A 25,817-nucleotide genomic window follows, 5' to 3' on the forward strand; every position below is an offset into this window, starting at 1 on the left:
AACTGTTTGTGTGTGACTCTTCATAATCCCATGGACCATAGCACTTTTATCCTCCACTATCTCCCAAAGTCTGTCCATGCTCATGTTGGTTGCTTCCATGACACTATCTATCAATCTCATCTTCTGCCATCCCCTTCTCCTTTTGCCTTTAACCTTCCCCAACATCAGGGTCTTTTCCAATGAGTTCTGTCTTCTCATTATGTGGCTTTAGCTTCAGTATATGTCCTTCCAATGAGTAGTCTGAATTAATTTCTTTAAGTATTGACTGATTTGATATCCTTGCTGTCCAAGGGACTCCCAAAAGTTTTCTCCAGTGCCAAAACTCAAAAGCATTGATTCTTCAGTGTTCATCTTTCCTTATAGTAGAACTCTGAGTCATACATCATTAGTGGGAAAAAATCATAGCTTTAATTATATGGACCTTTGTCAGCAAGATATTATCTCTGCCTTTTAATAAGCTGTCCAGATTTACCATAGCTTTCCATTTTTGTCTATTATTATGAGCATTTTTCTATGAAACTTTTCCTTAATATCTCTATTTTCTTGAAGATATCTCTTGTCTTTCCTATTCTATTGTTTTCTTCTATTTCTCTGCATTGCTCATTTAAGAAGACCTCTCCTTGCTAGTCTCTGGAATTCCGCAATCAGTTGAGTATGACTTTCCCTTTCTCCATTTTTGCTTTCCTTCTCTCTTCAGCCATTTGCAAAGCCTCATCAGACAGCCATTTTACTTTCTTGCTCTCATTTTTCTTTGGAATTTTTTTGTTGATGCTGCCTCCTATACAATATCACAAGCCTCCATCCACAGTTCTTCAGTCTCTCTATCTATCAGATCTAATCACTTAAAACTATTCATCACTTCTATTTCACATTCACAAAGGATGCTATTTAGGTCATACCTATATGATCTGATGGTTTTCCCTACTTTCTTCAATTTAAGTCTGAATTTTGTAATAAAAAGTTCAAGATCTGAAGACATAGTCAGTTTCAGGTCTAGCAACTCAAAGGGATCTTCCAAGCCCTGATTCTGTGATTTTTATCAATTAATTACTATAAACAATGACATTACTGCGAATAGATACAACATGAAGGAATATAATGAGGTAGACAGTTTGTCTTCAGCAGCCAGATTCCCCCTTTCCTGACTACACTAGTACCTCGTAGGTCTGCAACAGGCAGCTAGTGCTCTTCTGCCTATACCTCCCATCACGAAAAATATTGAGCTGATCAGCTTATTAGAACTAAGGTGCTGGTTATTTAATCACAAGTTACCACAGAAGTATTTTTCGTTCCAAATAGTAATGTAGTACAGATGATTTTAGACTAGGGGTCAGGAGTCCCTTACAGTCACTAGATGAATAACTGCTGGCAAGTTTCTTCACTTTGTGACTCAGTTTCCTCATCTGTAAAATAGAGATAGTAATACCTACCCTATCAACCTTAAAATGTTGTTGTACATTTTTTGTAATCCTTAAAGTGTCATAAAAGTACAAGCTATTATTTTAAAAGAACAGAAAGGAGAGAGAAATGTTTAACACAAAGAAACTATCTAATCTCTAATTCTAAAATGTGGTACATAGGTAAAATAGTTATTTGAAGGTGTTGGGGCAAGGGGTTCTTGAAGCTGCAAACGTGCACCACATAGGTGACTACATACTCCACTTCTGCCAACCCTTTCTATAAGTCATAATTATATCTGGCTTTCAATATTTTTAGAATAAGATATTTATTACAGAAAGTTGCTTAATGTATTCTTTAACAAGACATAAACTTCCCTAATAGTAAAATTGATCTATTTCCACAGCTCACAAAGTCCTCTTCATTTTCATTTCATTCAGAAAACAATCTTATTTTACAGCCTCTTATTTTTCCCTAAGACACATTCTCCTCAAGTATAGATTTAGGGTTTGTAATGCTCTCTAGATTTTTTTGTAATGCTCTAAATACTTAACTCAGCAAAGCAAATTTAGCCATTAAAAAAATAGGAGCTGCCAGCCTCAATTAAAAATGAATTGATAAAAGATAGTTTTGACACAAATTTAATCATTAAGAAGATGGGCATTCAAAAAAGAGTCATTTGAAACATTCCTACACAAAAAAATGCCAGCAGATTCTTTGCAAACACCTCAAACAACAGACAAAAGGTAAATAAATACAACTGGAAAACAAAGTACAAATAAGGAAATAAATTATGCCTTCTCTAGAGAACTATTGATAAAAAAAATACTCAAAAATGAAAGACATAAGATTTGTAAAAATAACAGGAGGAATACAAAGATACTTCTTTCAAAAATAGATAAGAAAATAAAGTTGAAAGCAAATTTTTTTAATTTAACTTTTTTTCTACTAACAAAAATCCATTTCTCTCCCTTCCAATCCCTCCCCAATGGAGAAACAAAACACCTGAAATAAATATGCATAGTTAAGCAAAAATTCCATATTGGTTATATTTTTTAATGTGTCATTCTAAACCCTGAATCCTTCACCGTTCTGTCAAGAGGCAGGTAGCATGCTTTGTGATCAGGCCTCTGAAATCATGGTTTGTCATTGCATTGATCAGCTTTGAAATTTTTCAAAGTTGTTTGTTTTTATATTGTTTTATTATATAAATTAGTTTTCTGGTTCTATTTCCTTTACTCGATATTGGTTCATATAAATCTTCCCAGGATAAAAGTGGACTTTAAAGAATTATAGGGAGAATAAAGAATAAAAGAGAAAGAGACATAAAACATTATAGAGTACACCACACAACTCTCCCTACAGGTGACTCAGTAGCTTGTGGACTAAATTATAGAACATGATTGTGCTTTAAAAGGGGAGACAGAAGGGCAGTTAGGTGGTGCAATGGATAGAGCTCTGGCCTTGGAGTCAGGAGGAGCTGAGTTCAGCCTCAGATACTTGACACTTACTAGCTGTGTGACCCTGGGCAAGTCACTTAACCCAATTGCCCCACCAAAAAGAAAAAAAAAACATTAGGGAGAGAGGAAGTGGAAGATGAGGAGACTAAAGAATACTCCCATTGGAGGAGAGAAATATTTTTAATGGAAGACCATGACCTTTCAACTTTCTCTGAAAGTTGTGCCTCCATGGAAAACATTCTACCTCAGGAGAAGAGCTCCTGGAAGAAGCTAGAAGTGTGGAAGGCCAAGGACTCAGAGAGGAAATTCAGTAGGAAATGGGAAAGAACATAATTATGGGGAATGCAGATTTGGGATACAAGGAAATTTCTACCATGGGGTAATACTTGTATATGTATGGCCTTCAGTAATTGATGGTTCTAAGAGTGAGGTACAGCAGAAAAAGGGGTGAGGAGGCAAGTTCTACCAGGCAATTAGACAGAAAGTGTTTAGAAGAGAGAAATCAAGCATGGTACATTTAATTGGTAATTTTAATTCCATGAGGAAAACAAAAAGAATAGAAAAAAGAATAAATAAACACAATGAAAAAAAGAATAAAGGTTTAAAATAGACAAAAAAAAAAGAAGGGAATTAGTGAAAAGAACAAGTTTTTTAAATTCTGTCTTATGAAAAGGGTATAGAACACCAAAAAAAAAAAAACCCTAATAAACAAAATAGGTTATAGTGTAGGACAGGAGGGGGTATCTTGAATTAACCCTTTAACTGAATGGGGAGGAAAGGAGCAAAGAGGGGAATAATTAGATAAATTTAAAAGAAATCAATAAATTGAGAAAAGTGACAAAACTAGTAAAAGATTTAACAAATGAAAGGAGATTTGGAAGGTCAGCAGAAAATAGCCTGTGGGAAATGAACAAAGCAATGTATTAATAGAGGAATGGAAACAAAAAAATTCCTAATTCAGAAAAAAGCAATATTAGAGAAACAAATGGAAAGCATAAACTCATAACTGTGAATGTAAATAAATTACACTCACCAAAAAGAATGAATGAATGAATGAATGACAAATTGTATAAGAAAACAAAATCTCACAATCTTTTCCTTACAAGAAACACAGATCAAAAGCAGGCATACACAGAACGAAGTAAGAGAGGATAGAATAAAATTTATTCTGGTGAATCAAAAAAGCAGACATTGCAATCACACTATTATATAACATAAAACCAAAAATTTTCAAATTAGCATAGATTTAAAAAGTAAATTATCTTATAATGAAAGAAACCATAAAGAACAAACTGATATCAATATTAAACTAATGTGCTCCAACTGCCATGGAAACTAAATTCACAAAAGAAAAATTAACTGAATTATAGAAAAGTATGGATAGTTTTAAAAAAAGACAACAAATCTATGTCAAAGCTAAATAAAATATTGAATTGAACAAATTTTTGGAGAAAAATCAGAGAAACAATTAATAATTACATAAAGGCAATGATATTGACAAAACAATATATCAAAATTACTGAAACACAATTAAATCAATCTTCAGGGGAGAAATTACATTCCTTAAAATGCATATTAACAAAATAGAAAAGAAAATGTTGAATAATCTGAATCTGCACTTAAAAAAAACCTAGAAACTCAATAAACAAAACTAAAATAATCATGAAGGAATAGATATTGAAGATTAATGGAGAAGTGGATAAATTAGAAGAGAAAAATACTATGGAAATGAAACACAAAATGAAAAGTTGCTTCTTTGAAAAGCCTATCAAAAGGTACAAATCCTTAGCCAATATATTTTTTTAAAAGAGGACAGAAAAGAAAATCAATAAAACAATAAATGGACAAGGTAAAAATAAGAATAAATAAAAAGAAATATCAGAACATACTCTCTAGAGTTATATGCTAAGGAAAGTGAGAACACAAAAGAAATAGGATACCTTCAAAAAATAGAAAATACTCAAATTAAGAATAAACAAAATAAATATATAAAATATTCCATGCTTGAGAAAAAACAAAATAAAAATGTAAAGGAACTACCAAAGAAAAACTCTAGTCTTTATGGACATACATAAGATTTCTACAAAACATTATAAAATAATAATTATAAGATATAATAATAATTATTAAAATTAATTGATAAAGAATAATTAATACCAAGAATAAATTCTTTTCAAAAACTATGAAAGAGCATTCTACTAATCTCCTTTTGTGGGGCAAATGGAATCCTAATAACTAAAGGACAGAAAGATAAATCAAAGTAGAACTATAGATAAAACTCATTAGTGAACATCAATTCAAAAATTTTTTTTTAAATTTTGGCAGAAAGATGACAGCACTCTATTTAAAAAATAATTAATTATGATCAAGTTGGGATAATAGCAAAGATGCAGGATGGTTCAACATTAGATACATAATCAAAATCATATTAAAAACAAAAATGATGCAAAACCATATGGTTTCTCATTTTAGGCTAAAAAAATTTTTAGCAAAAACAAGATCTATTTTTACTAAAAACTCTACAAGGTATGGGTATAGAAAGCTATATTTCATATGATAAAAAGCATTTATTGAAAACCAAACGCAAGCATCATATATGATGAGGATGTACTAGAAGCTTTCCCAATAAATACAGGAGTGAAGCTAGGATGCCCATTCTTCCCACTATTAATTGATACAGTTCTAGAAATGCTAGCAATAACAGAGAAAGAAATCAAAAGCATAAAAATAGGCAAAGGTGAAATGAAAGTCTCCTCATTTGTTAATGATGAATTTATTTTAATAGTGCTAATATAGAAAGAAATGGAAATGTAAATTATTTTGAACTTCTATCTCATATCTATCTGAATTGTAAAGTCAAAAAATTGAAAAATGATAAATTCTGGAATGTCTGTAAGAAACTATATATTAACACTCTACTGATGGAGATGTGGACTGGTTCAGCTATTCTGGAAAAGCAATTTGGAACTATACAACAAAAGTTATTTAAGTATACATATACTTTGACCCAGCAATGCCATTACTAGGTATATAGCCCAAAGAGATCAATAAAAGAGGAAAAGTCTCTTTATGTACAAAAATAATTACAGTAACTTTTTTGAAATGGGTAAGAATTAGAAAAAAAGGGTGTGCCCATCAATTGACATATGAGATATGCCAATATACCTCAAGATGGTAAACAATCTTTTTTTTTTTCTGTGAAGCAATTGGGGTTAAGTGACTTGCCCAGAGTCACACAGCTAGTAAGTGTCAAGTGTTTGGTTTGAGGCTGGATTTGAACTCAGGTCCTCCTGACTCCAGGACCCGTGCTCTATCCACAGTGCCACCTAGCTGCCCCCATTTAAGTATTTCTTAAGAGGAAAAAGAGTTCATGGTAAGAGATAGGTGGAGGAGAGGCAGATATTCATTGATTAAAAAATTAATTTAAAATAGAGAAAAATCGTAGGAAAATTATCAAAGAAGATTATCAAAGAAGCTTCAACAAAGTTGTAGGCTACAAAATCCTAGGAAATCCTAGGAAAATTATCAAAGAACATTATCAAAGAAGCTTCAACAAAGTTGTAGGCTACAAAATCCTACAAAATCCTAGGAAAATTATCAAAGAAAATTATCAAAGAAGCTTCAACAAAGTTGTAGGCTACAAAATAAACCCTCAAAAATCAATAGCATTTATATAATAATAATAAAATCCAAGAGACAAATATAAAAAATAACTGAAGAATATATAAAATATTTGGGAATTGATTTACCAAATCATATTCAATATTTATATAGATTAACTTACAAAGTGCTCATTAAGAAAATAAAGAACAACTTAAATAGCTGGAAGAATATTCATTACTCATGGCTGGCCTGTTCCAAACAATATTATTAAAGTTAATTTATAGTTTTAATAATACACCAGTAAGCTATCAAAAACATAGTTCATAGAACTTAATGAAATTATGACAAAATTCATTTGGAAGAACAAAAGATTTAGAATATCAAAAGAAATAATGAAAAACAAGAGGAATGACCTGAGTTCAAATCCAGTCTCAGACCAGACATTTGACATTTACTAGCTGTATGACCCTGGGCAAGTCACTAAACCCTATTGCCTAGCAAAAACAAAACAAACAAATAAAAAAAAAAACATTCAGTACTGATTGAAAAATAAAGAAGCATATCAAAGGAACAGACTAGAGAAGGGAGAATCAGAAATAATAGAACTTTGTAACCCAGTGTTTGACAAACCTCACAAACTTAAAATACTTAGTAAATAACTCCCTATTTGATAAGAACTGCTGGGAAAACTAAAAAGCATCTCAGCAAAAACATGTCATAGATAAAAATCTTATGCCATATTCCATAATAAATTCAAAATATACTACTTGAATTAAAAATGATGGCATTAAAATTTTAGAACAGAAGCAGGTCATATTCCTTTCACAACAATAGACAGGATGTATGTTCGTACTGAAAGGGTAGAGACAATTACAAAACATTATTTAGTTATATTATATTGACAAACTTTGATACAAACAAAATGGCAGATATAGAATAAGAAGGGAAGTGGTCAACTGAGAAAAATCTTGACATCAAATTTCTTTTTTTTTCTTTCAAAACTACATAAAATTTCTAAAATAAGGATTTGGTATCCAAGATAAACAAAAAATTACAACAAATATATAAGACTAAAAGCTATTGGCTGTGGTCAAAAGAAATGAACAGATATCAAAGGAAGAATTACAAACTCTTAACAACCATATAAAAGAATGTTTCAAATCACCAATAATTAGAGAAATGCAAATCAAAGCAACCCTTAGGTTCTAACACTTACCATAGTGCCTGAAACATTGTTGTTTATTGTTTCTCTTTCATTTTCAAAGAGGGATACAAGGGGAAATTAATGTAAAAACAAAAACATGAATAAAATGTTCTTTTAAAATTTTGGTTTAAATAAACACTTACTTATCAGGTTAATTTTTCCACTGCATTGGTCTTCAGATGAAAACCATTCAGTAGTTCTCTATCATCAGCTAGTTGAAGTATAAAGTCCTTAGTCTGGCTTTCAAGGACTTTTACAATTAGGAAACAACTTAACTTTGCAGTATTGTCTCAGATTACTCCCATATTTTGTGCGGCAGGAAAACTGGTCTACTTGCCATCCTCTAGAAAGGGTTTATACTGCCTTGCTTCTATTCCTTAGATAATACCATTCCTTACACATAAAAATACCCTGTAACTCATCACCACCTCTTGAATTTCTTTAAAACCTTCAAGACCCAGCTTCTCTTCTATGAGTCTTTGCCTGATTTCCCTAATCGAAATGTTCCTTCCTTCCTTCCTTCCTTAAACCTTGGGTAGGGCTTTGTTTTCTTTTTTGTAATTATTTGTATAGGTGTGGTATGCTCCCTACTAAACTTTAAGTGTCATGAGGGAAAGAATTGAGACTCACTGACCTTTGCATCTTATTCAGCACTTAATGTAGTACTTCTGAGGTGCTTACTAAATATTGTTCAACAGCATTGAACTGAACTGGGCTAACTTACTGACTTGAGCAAGTGCATTGATCTCAGAGCATGATAAAAGCATATCATAATACAAGACACTGGAAATAGAATTGAAATTAAAATAATCCACAAACCTATTGTCAATAGTTTTTGTTTTCTTCCCCAACTACTCCAACTAACTTTAGACCAAAATTTCAACCCAGTTGAACTACTTGCCATTCCATAAATCCAACTCACTCTTTCCTGACTCTACTAGCCTCTCTGTCTGTTCTCTCTCAAACTCCATCCTGCCAATAAGAATCTAACTCCCCTTCACGGCCTAAAGTAGATGAGACTTTCTTTATGATGCTTTCTTGGATATCCTTAAGTAGAAGAATTTCTTCTGTGGACCTGGAGCACTTTTCTTGTTCCACTCTTATAACATATCTCCACAAAGAGGTGAATAAAGAAGATGGCAGAGTTGTTTTCATCATGTGTTGAAAAACAACAAGAAAATCATTTCATAGAATGATTAGATATTATGTTTAATGGTGCTCATGAACGGTATCTAGGTGGCACAGAGAATGGAGTGCTGGGCCTGGAATCAGAAAGATGCATCTTCTTGAGTTCAAATTTGGCCTCAGACACTTACTAGCTGTGTGACTCTGGAAAAGTCAATTAACTTTTATGCCTCAGTTTCCTTATCTGTAAAATGAGCTGGAGAAGAAAATGGCAAACTGTTCCAATGTCTTTGCTAAGAAAACCCAAATAGGGTCACAAAGAATCAGACACAACTGAACAACAACAGCAACCACTACCACCATCACAACAACAAGCTCATGATGAACCTAAGCCAAGAGAACATCATAAAGATAACTGGAGCCTTTTGCCACCATCTATTTCATAGGATGAAAAAAGCAGGGAAATTCTATTAAGTACCTGACCTGATTTCCAGGGAGAAGACTTGGTAGCAGAATCTATTGAAGCCAGTAGTAGTTGGCTGGAGTAGTAGTGGCCAACAACAAAGGAACCTCCTACAGACAGATCTAGAAAGACATTCACCTGGGAACAGTGGCAAAGGACCTGAGGATCTGAGGACCCTACAAAGGCACTGACTCTTAAGGCTTAAGAGAGAGTTACGTTAATGGGGGACGCTGTTTGCCTTCCTCTAGTCCTGCAACACCCCTCCACGCAAAGATGGTGACTTTATTATTCACATCTACCAGGTATTTAATATCCTGAAATTTAGTTTATTTGTACCTAATGACTTGAACTCACTGAAAGTAGCAAAGTGATCTCACTATCTGCTTTATCTTGGTTTTCAGCTCCCTATTAATCACTTTTATTCAGCCTTTTCAAGTCCAAAGATCATTCCCTTTGGCAGAACAACATGAAGTAACGTAAAGCACGAGTAGTTCTGTCTTTTCTCTGCTGTCTGTTATGATAGTCCTAAACACACCCAACAGTAATCCTATCCCTCCTTTGATCTTGCTCATTCCCCCAATAAAGCTAACAAAATGTCTTTTTGTCATTCTTGGAATTCCTCACCTGCCCGAGCTCATTCTTTTTATGGTGCCTGACACAATTCTAGTAGGAACATGCCATGGTGGGGGGGTTTTTTATCGTTCTTCCTTCTCTACTTGCTTTTTCTTTTGTTTGTCATATACCTCTTTTTAAAAATCTAAGTTGATGAATGAGTTTCTTGTGAATTTCTAATGTTGCTTTCTGATAACTCTTTCATTCCCTCCTAAATGGTGCTGCATTTTTTTGCATCTTTAGCATTTCATTTTGAGAAATTACAATCTTTCCTGGGTTGACTTTCCCTATAGAATTGCACACCTTATGCTTGTACATAGTATTTTCTCTGGGTGCCTTAAATCTCTTCTCCTAAACCCTAGGGTGAGAGTCATACTATACCCAACTTTCTTTGCCTTACTCATCATGGGTTTAAGAGAGTGGTCACTTCATCCCCTACCTAAGGGTTTCATCATTTGTATTTCAACAATCAAGTCCTTGTTCTTTAGACTCAGACCCAGAATAGCAATTATTCTCATCCATTTTTCAGTCTTTTCTGAATTATATTCCTCAATTCATTTCAACAAACACTTGCTAAATACCTGCTATGTGCCAGGCACCATGCTAAATGCTTGAGGTAAAAAGATGAATAACACAGTCCCTTCCCTCAAGTATATCATCACAGTGTGGCATGGTAAAGGTACCTGAGGGCACTCCCTCAAGATTCTTCAAGACAAGGAAGGCTACACCATGAGTCTGCTTCCATGCAAAATGATAGCTTATGAGCCGCCATTGATATCTTCACCTTTGCTAGTCAACCAAAGACACAATTAGATCAAAGAAAAACATAAAATGAAATAGCATAATAATAAGCATAGTAATCAAACATTTTCCCCATAAGCATGGGGCATACTCATTCACAAATATACACACCATCAGTAGAAGGAGTGGACACATATAAGGAAGACCCATGTGAAAGCACATGCATGGGGAACATGTGTGACAAGGGCACATGTGTGCAAGGGTAACTCATAGGCCAACTCATAAGGCTGCCTATATCTTCTGATGACGTCAATTTGTTCTTTTCTGGCCAAATATGACAAGGAGCCTCACTAGATATGTATTCTCCCTCTGGATGCATGGTTGTTACTAGATTTGCAATCTTTCTAGACATTGCTCCTACTGGTCTCTCATGGCTGCTTCTCCACATCACTTCACTGGGCTGGTGGTTATGTTGGCCATAGCTCCACTGGGCAAATGATTAAGTAGCTTCTCTCTGCTTTCAGTCTCTGGCTTCATCTGGAATAACTAGCTAAAGTGCTTTGTCATCTCTGTAGAAAGAGTGGTCTCTTTCAGGTTAAAGCTTAACAGCATTCTCCCCTGTAGTCTCTTAGAGAAAAAGACAGAAAACTTCAATACACACAGTCATCACCCTAGGAAAAACTTTCTTAGCATTTTTCTCCTTCAAGGAGTGATGTCTGTTTCTTTCATGTACTTGGCTAGAGCAAGCTTTTTCTGCCCCCATAAGGAGACCCTTTTCTCCAGGTCACAAGATCTTTAGAAGACAATACAGTGACATTTTCAGCTAAGTAGGCTAAATTCTATTTCTTGAAACATCATTTCTGGGGCTTAATTTTCTATCCTATGCCCCTCTCTATTAAAGAGTTAACAATTTCTTCTGGAACCAAATTTAATTCCCAGTTGAGGATTTTGTATCATCAAACTCATTTGAGGGAAGCTGTGCTATAGAAAACCTGCAAAGATGTCTGGGTCTGATCCTCTGCAGATCTTTGGGTACTGAACATTGCTTTGCAACACCTCCACAAAATAATCCAAGCCTTCACCAAAAAAAAAAAAAAAGGTAATCCCAGGGGCAAGGTTATTGTGTCTCCTACCTATCTACATTCTTGGCCTTTCAGGCTTTGAACTCATCTTTATCCAATGTAACAGGAGGAATATGTACACAAATAAATATGCTACAAAGTAGGCTGTGATAGGGGCAAAAGGAGATAACAGAGAAGAAAAGTTGAGGAAGTTAAAATCACTTCCAATAGGGGAATCACAGAAGCTTCATGAAGGGTATTATGCCTGATCCAGACCATGAAGGGAGAGAATGATTTCAAAAGGCAAATTGAGGAAGGGATTTGCCCCAAGCATGGTGTCTTACACAGAGGTGGGAAAGAGCAGGCCACGGTCAGGGGAACTTCTAGTTGTCCACTGTGTCTGGAACAAATAATGATGCTTGGCACTCTTCATCTGTCTTTAGTGCTAGAGATAGTAAATCCTGTAATGTTGGTTTTTTGTTTTTTTTTTGGCGTAACAACTTAAAAAGGCCAGTGTTTGCTGATGGACAGCTTTCTGCAGAGCACTGATTATTCATCACTCATCAAGTATTTATTAAGCACCTACTATATGCCTTAATGTTCAATAAAATTGGGAAGGTTAAGAGTGAATTTTCTTGACCATCATTCACTGGGAATCTAATAATTCAGTCATGTCACAACAGTGCATGCTAACAGAATCTCATGTAAAAGTCAAAAAGAAACTGAATCACTGACCAAACCTTACCCTCCCAAAAATTGCCCCAAATTTGCCACTCTGACATTCCCCTCTTGCAGGCCATAAGGAAGGGTAAAGAACAACCCATCAACAAAATTGAAGAACTCTAGAAGAGCAAGGGAGCACAGTGGAAGAGGGGCTTTTGTTCCTGTTACAAGAGAGCTTTTACGTTGTAGAGGTAATCTGGAAATGTTTTTAACGCAAAAACAAAATACATCAATAAAATCTTTAAAATTAAGGGAAAATAAACCCTCTGGAAGAAAGTTATTCAAAAATGGCTTTATTATTGTTTTGAAATAACTCTGCCAAAAACAATTCTACTATCTCAGTTACTAATCACTTTATTTTATAACATACCTCCCAAATCACACAACCAAAATTAGTGGACTGTAATATTCCATTTTTAGATATTAATATAAAGGGTGATATTTCTTGCAGTGCTGTGACTTTCTTAGTGTCATTACTGTGGATGTATGCCTCTCAGTAAATGGATGTCAGTAGAAAGCTCATATACCTGAGCCCTTCTACGGATGGAGAAATGAAATGAAAGCTAGTAAAAGGCAATGGAATTGAACTGAAAATGATAGTAATGAAAAGACATGAAGACAAACAGCATTTCGGCAATCACATTATACTCTGCAGAAAGCTGTCCATCAGCAAACACTGGTCTCCTTAAGTTGTCATGCAAAAAAAAATGATTACAACGTTTACCATCTCTAGCACTGAAGAGAGATGAAAAGTGCCAAGCATCATTTCTTTATTATTATCATTTGCCATGGATTCAAATACTATTGGGAGTGAGCAGGGATTATTAAACAAAAGATTCTGTTCTGTTTTCCTACCGAGTAAAAATTAATACATGTCCTTGAAGAAAACAAAACAGAACCCAGGTAGAAAGTTGTGATGGAGATTGGGAGGGGGATTGGAGCAGGGGGAGGGGGCAGTGGGAGGGGGCAGCGATTTGAAAGGCCTCACAAGGAGAAACAAGGAGAAAAGGAAAAATCTTACTGGCTGACATGGTGGCATATTTCCTGGGGATGTTATCCTGGGTAGCCTTTTTTCATTAGCCAGTGCTTTATTAACTATGGTGACCTACCTCATGATTCAACATACTACTGATACTTAAGTTTCTACCTATAGTGGTGAGGCTAAGTGATGGATCAAGTCAATATGATTATTATTATCATCATTGGTTATCATTATTAGTATTTATTATATGCTGTAACTCCAAGTATAACTACTATTCTGTAAAATGCCTTTCCTAAGTAGAGGAAACATTTGTGTTGAGGATAGTAAGTATTTTTGCCCCTGGCTGTTTATCCACTATGTCAAACTACCTCTCTTACTTCTAGATGATTTTCATATATTTGTCAATATATATTTCACTGCTAAACTTGAAAAGAAAAGTTACCTACACCTGATGTCTCAAGTTCATGGCCACCCTCACCCCAACCCCCACCACTAATTTTTAATCTGCTTCCACCTCAACCTAAAATTACTCCCTCAGAAGTCATCTAAAAACCTTCTAATTGCCAAATCCAGGTGCCTTCTTAAAGTTCTCATATTCCTTAACATCTCTGAAGCACTCAAAACTGTTTCCTACCAGCTTCTATTCTCCTTTCTTAGAATCAGGATCACCACACTCTTCTAGTTTTTCCCTTACCTCAATAGCTATTCTTCTCCACCTACATTTACTTTTTTAACACAAAGTTCAGAATGAATGAAGGTTGGCAATTTATGGTAAAGATAGAAAAAAGGGAGGAGGGCTTTTTAAATCTTCATTGCCAAAAGGGAAGATTAAAGAAGAGAAAGGGTTGCTTTGAACAGTAATTGGGGTAATAATAACACATGATGGAAAGTACACTGGATTGGGAATAAGAAGATCTGGGATTTAATTTTGACTTTGACACTTACTAGCTATGGGTCTGTTGCCAATAATAGCCCCCAGTCCAAGCCCCTGTGGCTTATGGTTTAGGTTTTGATGGCTTAGAATGAGTGTAAATAGCAATTGTTTTCTGTTCTGGCAAGAATCTTTAAGGATCTTCCCCTCCCAGATCAATAATCGTGAATTAGGCTGTATCTTGTCTCAATTTTTCCCATCCCTTAGTCACTGAATGGGTGTTGCCTCAGACAAATTGAAGCCTGGGAAATGACCTTGATTTAGAAAGGCCAAGGTTATCTGCTGCATCCTGGGCCATCACCAGCCATCATGACTTTTGTCTTGCCACTGGACATTGATAACTGGTGGAGAGAGTAAGGCTGACTTTGCACAACTCTGCCCCACTTAAATCCAATCAAGTCAAGACATCACCCTTATAATGTCATTGGTCTTCTTCAAAAACAAAAGATGAACAACAACATAAGTCTGTTGGTAAATCACTTAACTTTTCTGAAGGGCATTGGTTGAATAAATCTGCTTCACTTTTTCTCTTCTCTCTCTCTCTCACCTCCCCCCATTTATGTGTATGTCTGTCTATGAATATACATTTGTGAAAAATTAGAGTCTAAATTCAGAGAGATTACAGAGAAGGTGAAGGAAGGGAGATAAGGAAAAAATTATGAAATCCATATCTTTTCTTTCCCATGTACACTATTTTTGCTGTCAGAAATCGTTAGGGAAAGTGTCACATCTAACATGTAAGTATGCACTGAACCCTCCTTAGAAAGCATTTGCTTCTGTTTACCAGCTCCAAACAAACCCAGGATAGTAAATACTATTAATAACACTAGGTATAGTTTTTTTTAAATATTACATATATACACATACATGCACATACACATATCACAAAATTCAAGGTTAAATATTTTACCACATAAAAGTTCTCATCTGGCAATGAAAAAAGAAATTTGATTACAAATCGAAAGGGTTAACTGTTCTGCCAAAGGTCACAAAAACAGCTACCTCACTTTCAGAATATGAAATGCATCCAGCTGTTCCACTTCTTCCAGTCCTTTACTCCTATATTCATTGTTTGATTCAACGTTAGCATGTCACCCCAGGGGTTCTCAAATCCATTGACTGTTCCTCTCAATCCTTTTATCTTGAGCCTAGCTAGAGAAGAAAGCTATTAAAAAGTACATGGCTGGGATAACCAGATCAGAGCTATAATAAGGATAGGGATGCCTGGACTTCGTCCCAGGCAGGAGAACTTAGAGAGTAGTAACTAGCTTTTGTAGAGGCTTCTTTCTTTGCCTAATCCGTGATTCTGGTATCAGTAGTAGCCAATACTGATCTCATCATACCTTTCTTTCCCTACCATGCCACCAGTAAACTTTTGGCCCCTCTCCCTGGCCTTTATATTTTCAGCATAGTAGAAACCAGTGTCTATTTCCACCCCATTTAAATTGAAAACTGTGTTCAATCTCAAGCTTAACCTCAATGAAGTTCTTTATATCAGATGGTTGGCGACAGCTATGTCTCCCACCTATCCCACCTGTACATGACATTTTGAATATGCTTTAAACACTATGTAAATGATAGCAATTATTATTATCCTTATTGTATCATACCAAGTTTCAAAAGAATTTTTTTCTTACAAGTGGACTTTTTTTTTTAATTGTTAACAGCTCACTTCTTTCAATGTTCATTTTACATTTGTAACTGTGTCCTCAATTTCCACCTTGGCTGTACTCGTTTTGAAACTGGTGTCTAGTCACCCCAGGAGGCACTAATTAAGGTCTCAAGATCATTAAACAGTATCATATGAAACTCTGATCATCCAATAGTTTTATGAGCCCACCATTATTCCTATCAATCAACAAGCCTTTTTTAAGCACCCACTATTGCCAGGAACAGTTCTAGGCAAGGGGATAAAAAGATAAAAATATAAATAGTCCCTGCCCAAAGGACTTCTGTTGGAATAGTGCTCATTAGTCCCCTTGGAAAAATACTGAGTTAGACTCAGGAAACTTTCTATCTTTTCTCCCAGGTATTTGGCTTGTTATTGTTGTTGTTGAGTCATTTCACTCATATCTGACTCTCCATGACCCCATTTGGGATTTTCTTGGCAAAGACACTAGAGTGGTTGACCTTTCCTTCTTCAGCTCATTTTATAGCTAAGGAAACTGGGGTAAACAGGGTCACCCCACTAGTAAGTGTATAAAGTCAAATTTGAACTCTAGTCCTCCTGACTCCAGGTCAAGCATTCTATCCACCTAGTGGCCCCAGGTAATTTGGTTAGTTCCCCCTTTATTCAGAAACTCCTTAAACCCTCAGTTTGGGGCTTCTATGACTTAGTGACTTAGCTTCAGCTAGGCACTGTTCTTTTGATCAAGCTTTATCCTCTTTATTGCAACGGAAAGATACAATGGTGAAATGCACAGTAAGTTTTTTTTTGCTCTTGCATTTATGAAAGATGAGATTTTATATATCTATATATAAATAAAATACTATTCCATGTTCTATCCTTCAAAGATTATTTTAAGGACAACTTCCTCTATATTTTCTTATATGTATTAGCCCAGCTTTTACCTCAGTCTGTGCTTCAGTTTAGAGAGTTCTGATTATCTTTTGGAGTGATAAGGCTTCTTCCCCTGCCCACCTTCAAATGCTAGTAATTCACCTCTGATGAACGAGATGAGACTTGAAAATGTATAAATCAACTACAGCAACCACAACACAGATACCACTTATTAGTCAGAACAAAAATCAAGGTTAATCCCAATTTGGTCTTAGGAATTTTGCTTGAGGACTCTGTGCTTACTTGAAGCAGTGCATGTCACAATCAAAATGAAATGTTCGTGGATGAAAGCTGTAAAAGCCTGTGGCAGCTGCCAGCCAAAAGAAGGTACTATCCCCGTACTATTTAAATACTGCTTATGCATCTCAAAAGCAACAAAAATAAGCACTTTTGATGCAAATTCTGTGAGACTTCTTAGTTCTCAAACAAATCCTAAAGCAGAAGTTATGGAGTCCGCAATCTTATGAGACCTTCTGGGTAGCCTTGTTGGACAGTCTAGAAATGGAGTTAAGGTATGAATGATAGTTCCTCAAGAACTCAATGTGTTGATACTTTTATGTTTCATTACCTGTGACCCAGGGATTCTTAAATTGGGGTACATGAACTTGCTTTTTAATTTTTTTATAGTTGCATTTCAATACAATTTGTTGCCTTTATAATCTTATTTATTTTATTTAGTATATTTGAAAACATTCAGAGATGGGGTCCAAAGGTTTCACCAGAAGCCACAGTGGTCCATGACACAGAAAAAGTGAAGAATCTTTGCTTTCTCTGCACCCTGATCTTTTGCCAGTCTTCACCAGGAAAGCCTCATTTCTAGATAAAACCTACTAATGATCATCTTCATCCTGCTGTAGGACTACAGAGTGTTACCTGTAGAAAGCTGCAAAGCAGAACAGAATTCACTGATTCTAATTACTGGGACATAACTTATGTTTGGTCCTTACTGCTACTCAACAACCCTTCCTCTCTAAATGAATTCCCTATTTAATTCCCTATTTAATTCTTCAAATTCTTCAAATTTCTTTCTATGAAATGGACAGGATTTGATAATTAATTGAATACTAGAAGTTCCAAATTTTGTATTGCTTTCTTTTACACCTTCCATGTCCCCATTTCCCAGAAGTGGAATTAGTGAATGAGTCTTCTATTTCACTGAGACAAGACTGAGACCTCCTGATGTAAACTGCCTTACTTCAGACCCTTTGTTTCTCAAACTTTCACAATGTTACCACTATCTCTCTCATCCTCTTGTTGTTGTTGTTGTTCAGCTGTTTCAGTCATGTCTGATTTTTTGTGACCCCATTTGGGGTTTTCCTGGCAAAGACTGTGCTGTGATTTGCCATTTCCTTCTTCAGTGGATCACCTTTTTTATTTTTAGTTTGGTCAAAGTTCTCCACCATGACCTGTCTGTCTTAAAGCTTACAGTTTCATTGACCTACATAAGTCCCTCTGCCACAACAAGGCAGTGATCTACTTTTAATTTTTGGCAAACAAGGGTTGAGTCACTTACCTCGGGTCACGCAGTTAGTAAGTGTCTGAGGCTGGGTTTGAACTCAGGTCTTTCTGTACAAGACCAGCATTCTATCCACTTTACCACCTAGCTGTCCCAATTCCCACATTAGCCATATCCAAAACAAAAATATGCCTCAATCTGCATTCTGAGTCTATCACCTCTATATCTAAAAGTGGATAGCATGTTTTATCACAAGTCTTCTGGAACTGTGGTTGGTTCCTTTATATTGATCAGAGTTCCTGAGGCTTTCAAAGATGTTCATCTTTACAGTATGGTAGTCAAAATCCACCTTTCCAGAAAACTGCCTAAGGTTTTCCACATTAAGGACTGTGAGTTTCTCAATTCTAAAACTCCTTTGATTTCCCACGCAAAGGAGTGGAAGGGAGAAAAGCAGAGGAGTAAAACTAGGCTCCGAAGTCAAAGTCATTGTATTGTTCTTTTGCCTTCGTTTCTAAATAGATACATGTGTGATCAGCAAAAATTCCTGGGGTTTGTCAATTGTTACTTTTGGTACACCTTGGGTTGGTGAACTGGAATCTCTCTTCTTTTTAATCTAGTTCTCTAACTATTTTGTAGAGTACTACTTAGCTGTAAAGATGACCACTCTGTAATATGTTTTAAAATATGGAAATTCAAGGCCACCTTTATCGGTCTTTTATGTCAACACATCTATTGATATTCTTGCCTGTTTGTTTTTCCATATAAATTCAAATTATGATTTTATCTAATTCTATGAAGAAATCTTTCAGTACATTGATTGCTATTACATTAAATATGTAAATTAATTTTGGGAGTGTTGTCATTTTACCTTACTAATCTGAGCTATTTAGGAACATTGAGTATCCCTCTAATTATTTATATCCTTTCTTATAGTTTTATAGTTGTCATTATAGTGTTATAGTTTCCCATATAAAAGTCATCTGTATTTCTAGTTAGGTTAATTCCTAAATATGCAAAATACTTACAAAGTAATTTCACGAGGTAAAGCAGTGTCAACTGCAAGGATCCATTTAGGTCTCATTAAGGAGGTTGCAATTGATTTGAAACTTGAAAGAAGCTAGGAATTCTCTAGGGTAGAACTAAGGAAGGAGTTTATTCTATACGTGGGAGATAGTGTGTGTAAAGGTGTGGAGATGGAAAATGGAATGTTGATAGGCAGGAGTGTGCTGTTAATGTTTACAACTGGTTCTCTGAGGGGAAATGGACACACAATACACTTAAGTTTAAACTCCATTACTAGCATTTTCTCATCATTTTCTTAAGTCTAGACAAGAAATCAAACAAGACATCAAGCTCTGATTTATAGTGTTTGCTGGTTTCCAAGATATTAATGCAAAGACTAAAATTAAAACAATCAGCTTTGTAGCTGATTTGAGCTGGTTCTAGCACACTTGTGTTACAGGTTACTGTAAGTAAGCCCATTTAGTTAGAATGTAGAGTGCAAGAAAGTGAGTATTATATAATAAACCTAAAAAGATAGACTGAAGCCAGATCAGAGGCATTTCTATTTTTTTTCCTAAAGGCAAAAGGAAGTAACTAAAACTTCTCGAGCAGAGGAGTGCCATGGTCAGACTTGTGCTTTAGGAATATCAATTTGACTGCTGAGTGCAAGATGGTTTGGAAAGGGAAGAAAAGGGAAGACAAGGTTCCAATTAGGGATTTTTTGCAGTAGCCCAAACCAAAGACATTTTAAAAATTGAAATGCCAGATTGTAAAATCAACTCCATTGAGAGAAATGATTATTTCTCTCTTATATTAATAACCAACTAATATGAGAGGGGATCCAAGGTTTTTATTCTATTTTCTATTTCCTTATTCAAAGTCCAGCTTCTCAAGGACATTTCTGACCCTGCCCAAACAACTCCCCCCAACCCAGACCATCTTATCCAGGTGGAATTCTTACCCACACCATTGTTCATTGTTCATTGACTGGGTGGAGGAGAGATCCTTTTGTATAGATTGTCCTGAGGCAGGAGTGGTCTGGTTAGAGAGGAGTCTCTCTTTGTCCATGAGTGACATGGTCAGAGTCACTTACTCAGCCCCTCATTAGAATAGGCCCACCTCTCATTATAATATTTATTCTCTCATTAATGGTTAACCCATTGATTTCCATCTGTCGGGAACACCCACTTTCCTAAGGGTAAAAAGTATTCGGTGGCCCCCAAGGTTTGTCTTTGGTTGCTGAGAATGCCACTGACCACCTTTAATTAATTATCCACTAGCTATAATTAATAACATGATTGCCTATTGCCTAGAAATTATGTCCCTTGGACTTTTCATTCATCATGCCATATTTGTAGATTTACCAATAATTGATTTAACACGGCAATTATTTTTTTCTTAGAAGATTTGAAAAAAATCACCTGTCATCAGTATGGGGCATGTAGAATTTTTGCAAGATAATTCTTTAATGATTTGCCTGATTTCTTTCATCAAGATTGGTCTGTTGAAAGGACTGATTTCTTATTGTGTCAGTTTGGATAAATTATGTTTTACATAATCATTTAAACTCTACAATGTGTCAGAATATGACTGTGTAAAGTGGTATTCCATATTAATATTCTCGATGTATTTTGAGTTTGTGCGATCAAAACTACAAATTTATATTATCTAATCTCATATTATCTATATTAATCATATTAATTATATCATATTAATTATTATATCATATAATTATTATATCATATTAATCTTATATTATCTAAACGGATTCTTTATCCCACTCTCCAAAGCAGATAATCCAAATTTCCTTTAGCCTCCTACACTTTGCCGTCACAGCTGAGGACCTTGCCTCATACTTTACTGAGAAAATAGGGTCCATTTGTCATAAGCATCCTCTTCTCTTCTCTATATCTCACAAGTCCTTGATATCATTCTCCATTCTCTCCTTTAATTCTATCTCTCATGAAGAGGTGACCTTTCTCACCAAAGCCTCTTACCTCTACCTCGATCCTCTCCTTCCTATGTTCTCCAACAGATTATCCCCTCAATCATCCCCACCCCTGTCTAATCTTCAGTCTTATCTGCTATCTTCTATCTCCAGCTTATAGCTCTCTTTTGTTTTGCAGCCATGCTGCTAGAAAAAACTGTCTAAACGTCTTGCCTTTGCATCCTCTCTTTTTGCCCATTTCTCAACCTTTTCAATTTGATTTGCAACTTCGTCACTCAATTGAAAATAGTTCCCACCAAAATTTCCTTTTCTCCCTTCCTGGCTTTCTGGAGTTCAGAATCATACTTCTACTGCTCTTATCTTATAACTTTCCTGAGTGCATGGTGCCTCTTCATCCTGGAACATCCCACCAATCCTGCAGCCTGTGCCATGGAGCATCTCTCCACAAGGCCTACCTGTTTTCCCCACTTGTAACTTCTTCCTGTAGCCTCCATTTTGTGAAGCGGCCCAAACCAACCTGCCTTCATTGCCTTCTGAACCCAATACTGACTTTCTGGACTTCAAAGTAAGGTCCCCTTCCCACCCACTTTTCAGTTCCTTTTTGAGTGTTGTCTTCCTTGATAAGAATTTAAACTTCTTGAGAGCAGAGACTGCTATCACAGAGTAAAGCAAATAATCAATACTTGTTTCCTTTATCCCTTCCTTTTCTCCTAGAAATATAGGCCTCAATAAGAGAAATTTGCCTCAAAGAATTGCTTTGACTGCATCCTATAGATTTTTATATTTTGCATTATTATTGTCTTTTTAAAAAATATTTTTAGCACTTTTCAGATTCCTTCTTTAAACACAGTCATTGTTTAGGGTAAGAATAGGAAAAGGACCTATAGTTTCATTAGGACAGGGAGCCCCTGAGTAAGAAAATTCCTACCAATTAAGGCCAGCACTTTTTCTCAAACATACAGTATTAGACAGTTGTCTAGAGCACTGAAAACTGGAGTGACTCACCAATGGTCACACAGTCAGTATGTGTTTCAGAGACAGATTCTTTCTGGCTCCAAGAGTCACTAAATTATTCATTCTCTATCATTGTTTAATAGATTGGGTCATTATTTTCTTTGTTTTGTTTTGTTTTTTAGTTTTATAACTTTTGCTCATTAATGCCATTTTCCTGATATTATTGTACATAGGTCTGAAAAAATAGAATTTATGATTTTTGCTACTTTAAATATGCCTATTTCTTTTTTGGAATGAAATATGTTTAGGTAGTATATTAATAGGCTTCAGAGTTTGGTTGATTTTGTAATTGTTTTCTTTTAATTGGAGAAATCAGAGCTGCAAGTGACTATTTTGATTTTTTCCTAATATTTTATTCTTATTTTTCTTTATTTAGCCTGGCAGAAGTAAAATACAACTTACTCTTCTATAGTTCAATTATAAAAATTAGTTAGTGAAACAAGGTATGTATGTAGTAATTCATATACTTGCCTGAAGTTTAACCTTTTATTATAAATAGAAGTTTTGTCTTTGGGATTGCTGGCTGACACATATTATGTGGCCTCACTATTTTGTTATAACTATTTCTCAAATGTTTAAAATGCTTTTTAAAAATAATTAAAAGTAGATGCAAATATGTTTACTTTACTTTTTTGGGGTAATCATAATACACATTTTGAACATAGACTTTTTTCTATTAGAGTTAGAAAATATGATCTACCTTATTCTTAGATAGATAGATAGATAGATAGATAGATAGATAGATAGATAGATAGATAGATAGATGATACAAATGTGTTTGTATTGTCAAGTCCTGAAATAAACAAAATATATAAGTGAAAGAGAAAAGAAATGTTTTTATTCAAGATAAAGAAGTTGCAAACTAGGGTCACCCACAAGAGCAGAGCATCATGGATTTCCCAAACCAGAGGCCCATGGAAAAGTCTTTTATACCCTTAGGAGGGAAAGGAGAGTAGGCAGCAAAGCCAGGTCACAAGCAAGGCCTGGTCATGAGGTAGCAAAGCCTGGTCATGAGATCCTAGCCACCTCCAGCAATCAAAGCAAGGCGAACTACTTTTTCTGGCTGTTCTGCTATTCATGCCACGAATTCCAATGGAAGGTGGCAAGGACATCAAAGGCCTAGATCCAGCTTGAGCCGAGTTTCCCCACAAGGCAAGATTTCAATATAGGACTTAAGGTCTGACCCAGTTCAACCTAATAGACACTATTTTGCTGGATATGCTACTGACATTCTGACATTGCTAGGGTCATTTAGGGAGTAGCAGATAACATTACATTTGGTATTGACAGTTTCTGTCCTTGTATTAACATATTAATAATTTTCTGTCATTACGGTAGTTGTGTGTTCACTATAAATAGTAACATATTTGAAGCATATTGTTATTTTGTTGTCTATCACATCTTCTTCTCTACTCCTTGCTTGATTGTCTTTACTTGTATATTTTGGTTGATAAAATCTTTCAACTCTTATTTGTCTTTTAAGTTCTTTTGTTTTAAAACAATGCAGTCACATTTACAGGATATGCAATCTGGATGTTTAATCCTGCTTTTTAAGACATTTTTGTTCAGCTTTGAATTTTTTCCTTTATTGTTTTCAAAAATTCAATGTTACTCTAATTAGATTTTTAATGTAATTTTTTTTATTTCTTCCCAATACTTTGTAATTTTGTAGTTATTCTATAATTATATGCCTTGGTAAATCAAAGAAGGAATTTCTGCATACCAGAGTCCTGTTTATTTTCTATTCTTAAGATATATTGCCTAATCTTGCCACTCTGAATATAGTTCTCTAATTAGACCCTTGAAAAAAATGTTTAACTTTTATATCTTCTGGGATCCTAATTAACCTAATATTTGTGTTTCTTGCTCTCTTCTCTAATTCTACTCCTGAACCTACATAGCCATTAATTGCTTTCTGTTTTCAAATTTTGTATCTTGGGTTTTTTTTCTTTAATTTGTCATTGATTGGTCTTTGTTCTCCTTCATTTGTTCTTTTACGTGTTACTTCCATTCATTATTTTACACCTTGGATATAATTTTTCCTTTTATCTACTCATTCCATCATCTCTTCCTCTGTGTGTTTGTTTGTTTGTGCTGTATATATGTTTCTGAATTAGAGCCTTCTTTTAATTCTTTAAACATAGTTGTGGTCTAATTCATCTTGTGGTATTTCTTCCATCCTATCCCCTGATCCTTCAACTTGAACTTCATCACATCACAACTGAACCGCTGCAACATCCTTATGGTTGGTCTCCCTGCCTCATGTCTCTCCCATCTGCCTTCCATTCAATTACCAAAATGATCTTCCTAAAGCATGTCTAACCCTATCCATAAACTCCAGAGGCTCCCTCTTCAACTAAATAGAAAACCCTATTTGACTTTTAAAGCCCTTCACAACCTGGTTCCTTCATACCTTTCCAATCATCTTAAGTTTTACTCCCCTCCACATACTGGTATCAAGTACCACTAGTCTCCTTGTTGTTCCTTGCACAAGACACTCCCTCTCCCCACACCATGCATCTGGACAGGATGCCTGGGCTGCTTTTCCTCCTAATTTCTGTCTCCTGACTTCCCTGGCTTCCTTCAAGTCTCAGCTAAAATCCTAACTTCTGTAAGAAGCTTTTTTTTAAGCCTCCCTTAATGCTAGTGCCTGGCCCTTTGAAATTAACCCCAATTTATTGTGGATATATCTTGTTTTTATAGAGTTGTTTGCATTTTGTCTCCCATATTAGACTGTGAGCCCGTAAAGACAAAATTTTTTTTGCTTTTTTTTTTTACTTAACATAATGCCTGGTTCTTAGAAAGCACTCAGTAATTGCTTGTTGATTTTATCTCAAGTATTTCAATCAATCAATAAACACTTATTAAGTGCCTACTATAAACTGGGTGGTGCAGTGGATAGAGTGAAGGGTCCAGAGTTAGGAAGACTCATCTTCCTAAGTTCAACTCTGGCCTCAGATGCTTATTAGCTGTGTGACCCTGGGCAAGTCACTTACCCCTGTTTGCCTCAGTTTCTTCATCTGTAAAATGAGCTGGAGAAGGAAATGGCGAGCCACTCCAGCGTCTTTGCCAAGAAAACCCCAAATGGGGTCACGAAGAGTCAGACACGACTGAAACAACAGAACAACAAGTCTCTAGCATGTTAAATGCCAGGGATACAACAAGAGGCAAAAGGCAGTTCCTGCCCTCAAGGAGCTTACAATTTAATGGATTTTACATTATATAATCTGTTCTGTTATATTTTTTTTTTTTTTACTTACTACTCACCTTTCAGTTTAGGAATGAGACTCATAGAAGGGGAAGATCCAGTCAAGGTAATCTGCACGTGAGCTAGAGCCGCTGTGGAAGCCTCATGCTTAGTGTTATTGCTCACCTTCCCTTCACCCTGGTGAAAATGGTACCTAGCTAGGGGAAAGAAAAAAGCGTGAACCAAAAAAAGCTTCTCAACTTTGCCCCACTTCCTCTGCTCAACAGTGGAGATGCCTGCCTCTGTTCTCCTGACTCCCATAAAGTCAGGACAATTCCATACTTTCT

The sequence above is a fragment of the Vombatus ursinus genome, unplaced genomic scaffold (assembly GCF_900497805.2).
Source record: "Vombatus ursinus unplaced genomic scaffold, bare-nosed wombat genome assembly UNPS02000582.1, whole genome shotgun sequence".
Classification (NCBI taxonomy): Eukaryota; Metazoa; Chordata; class Mammalia; order Diprotodontia; family Vombatidae; genus Vombatus; species Vombatus ursinus.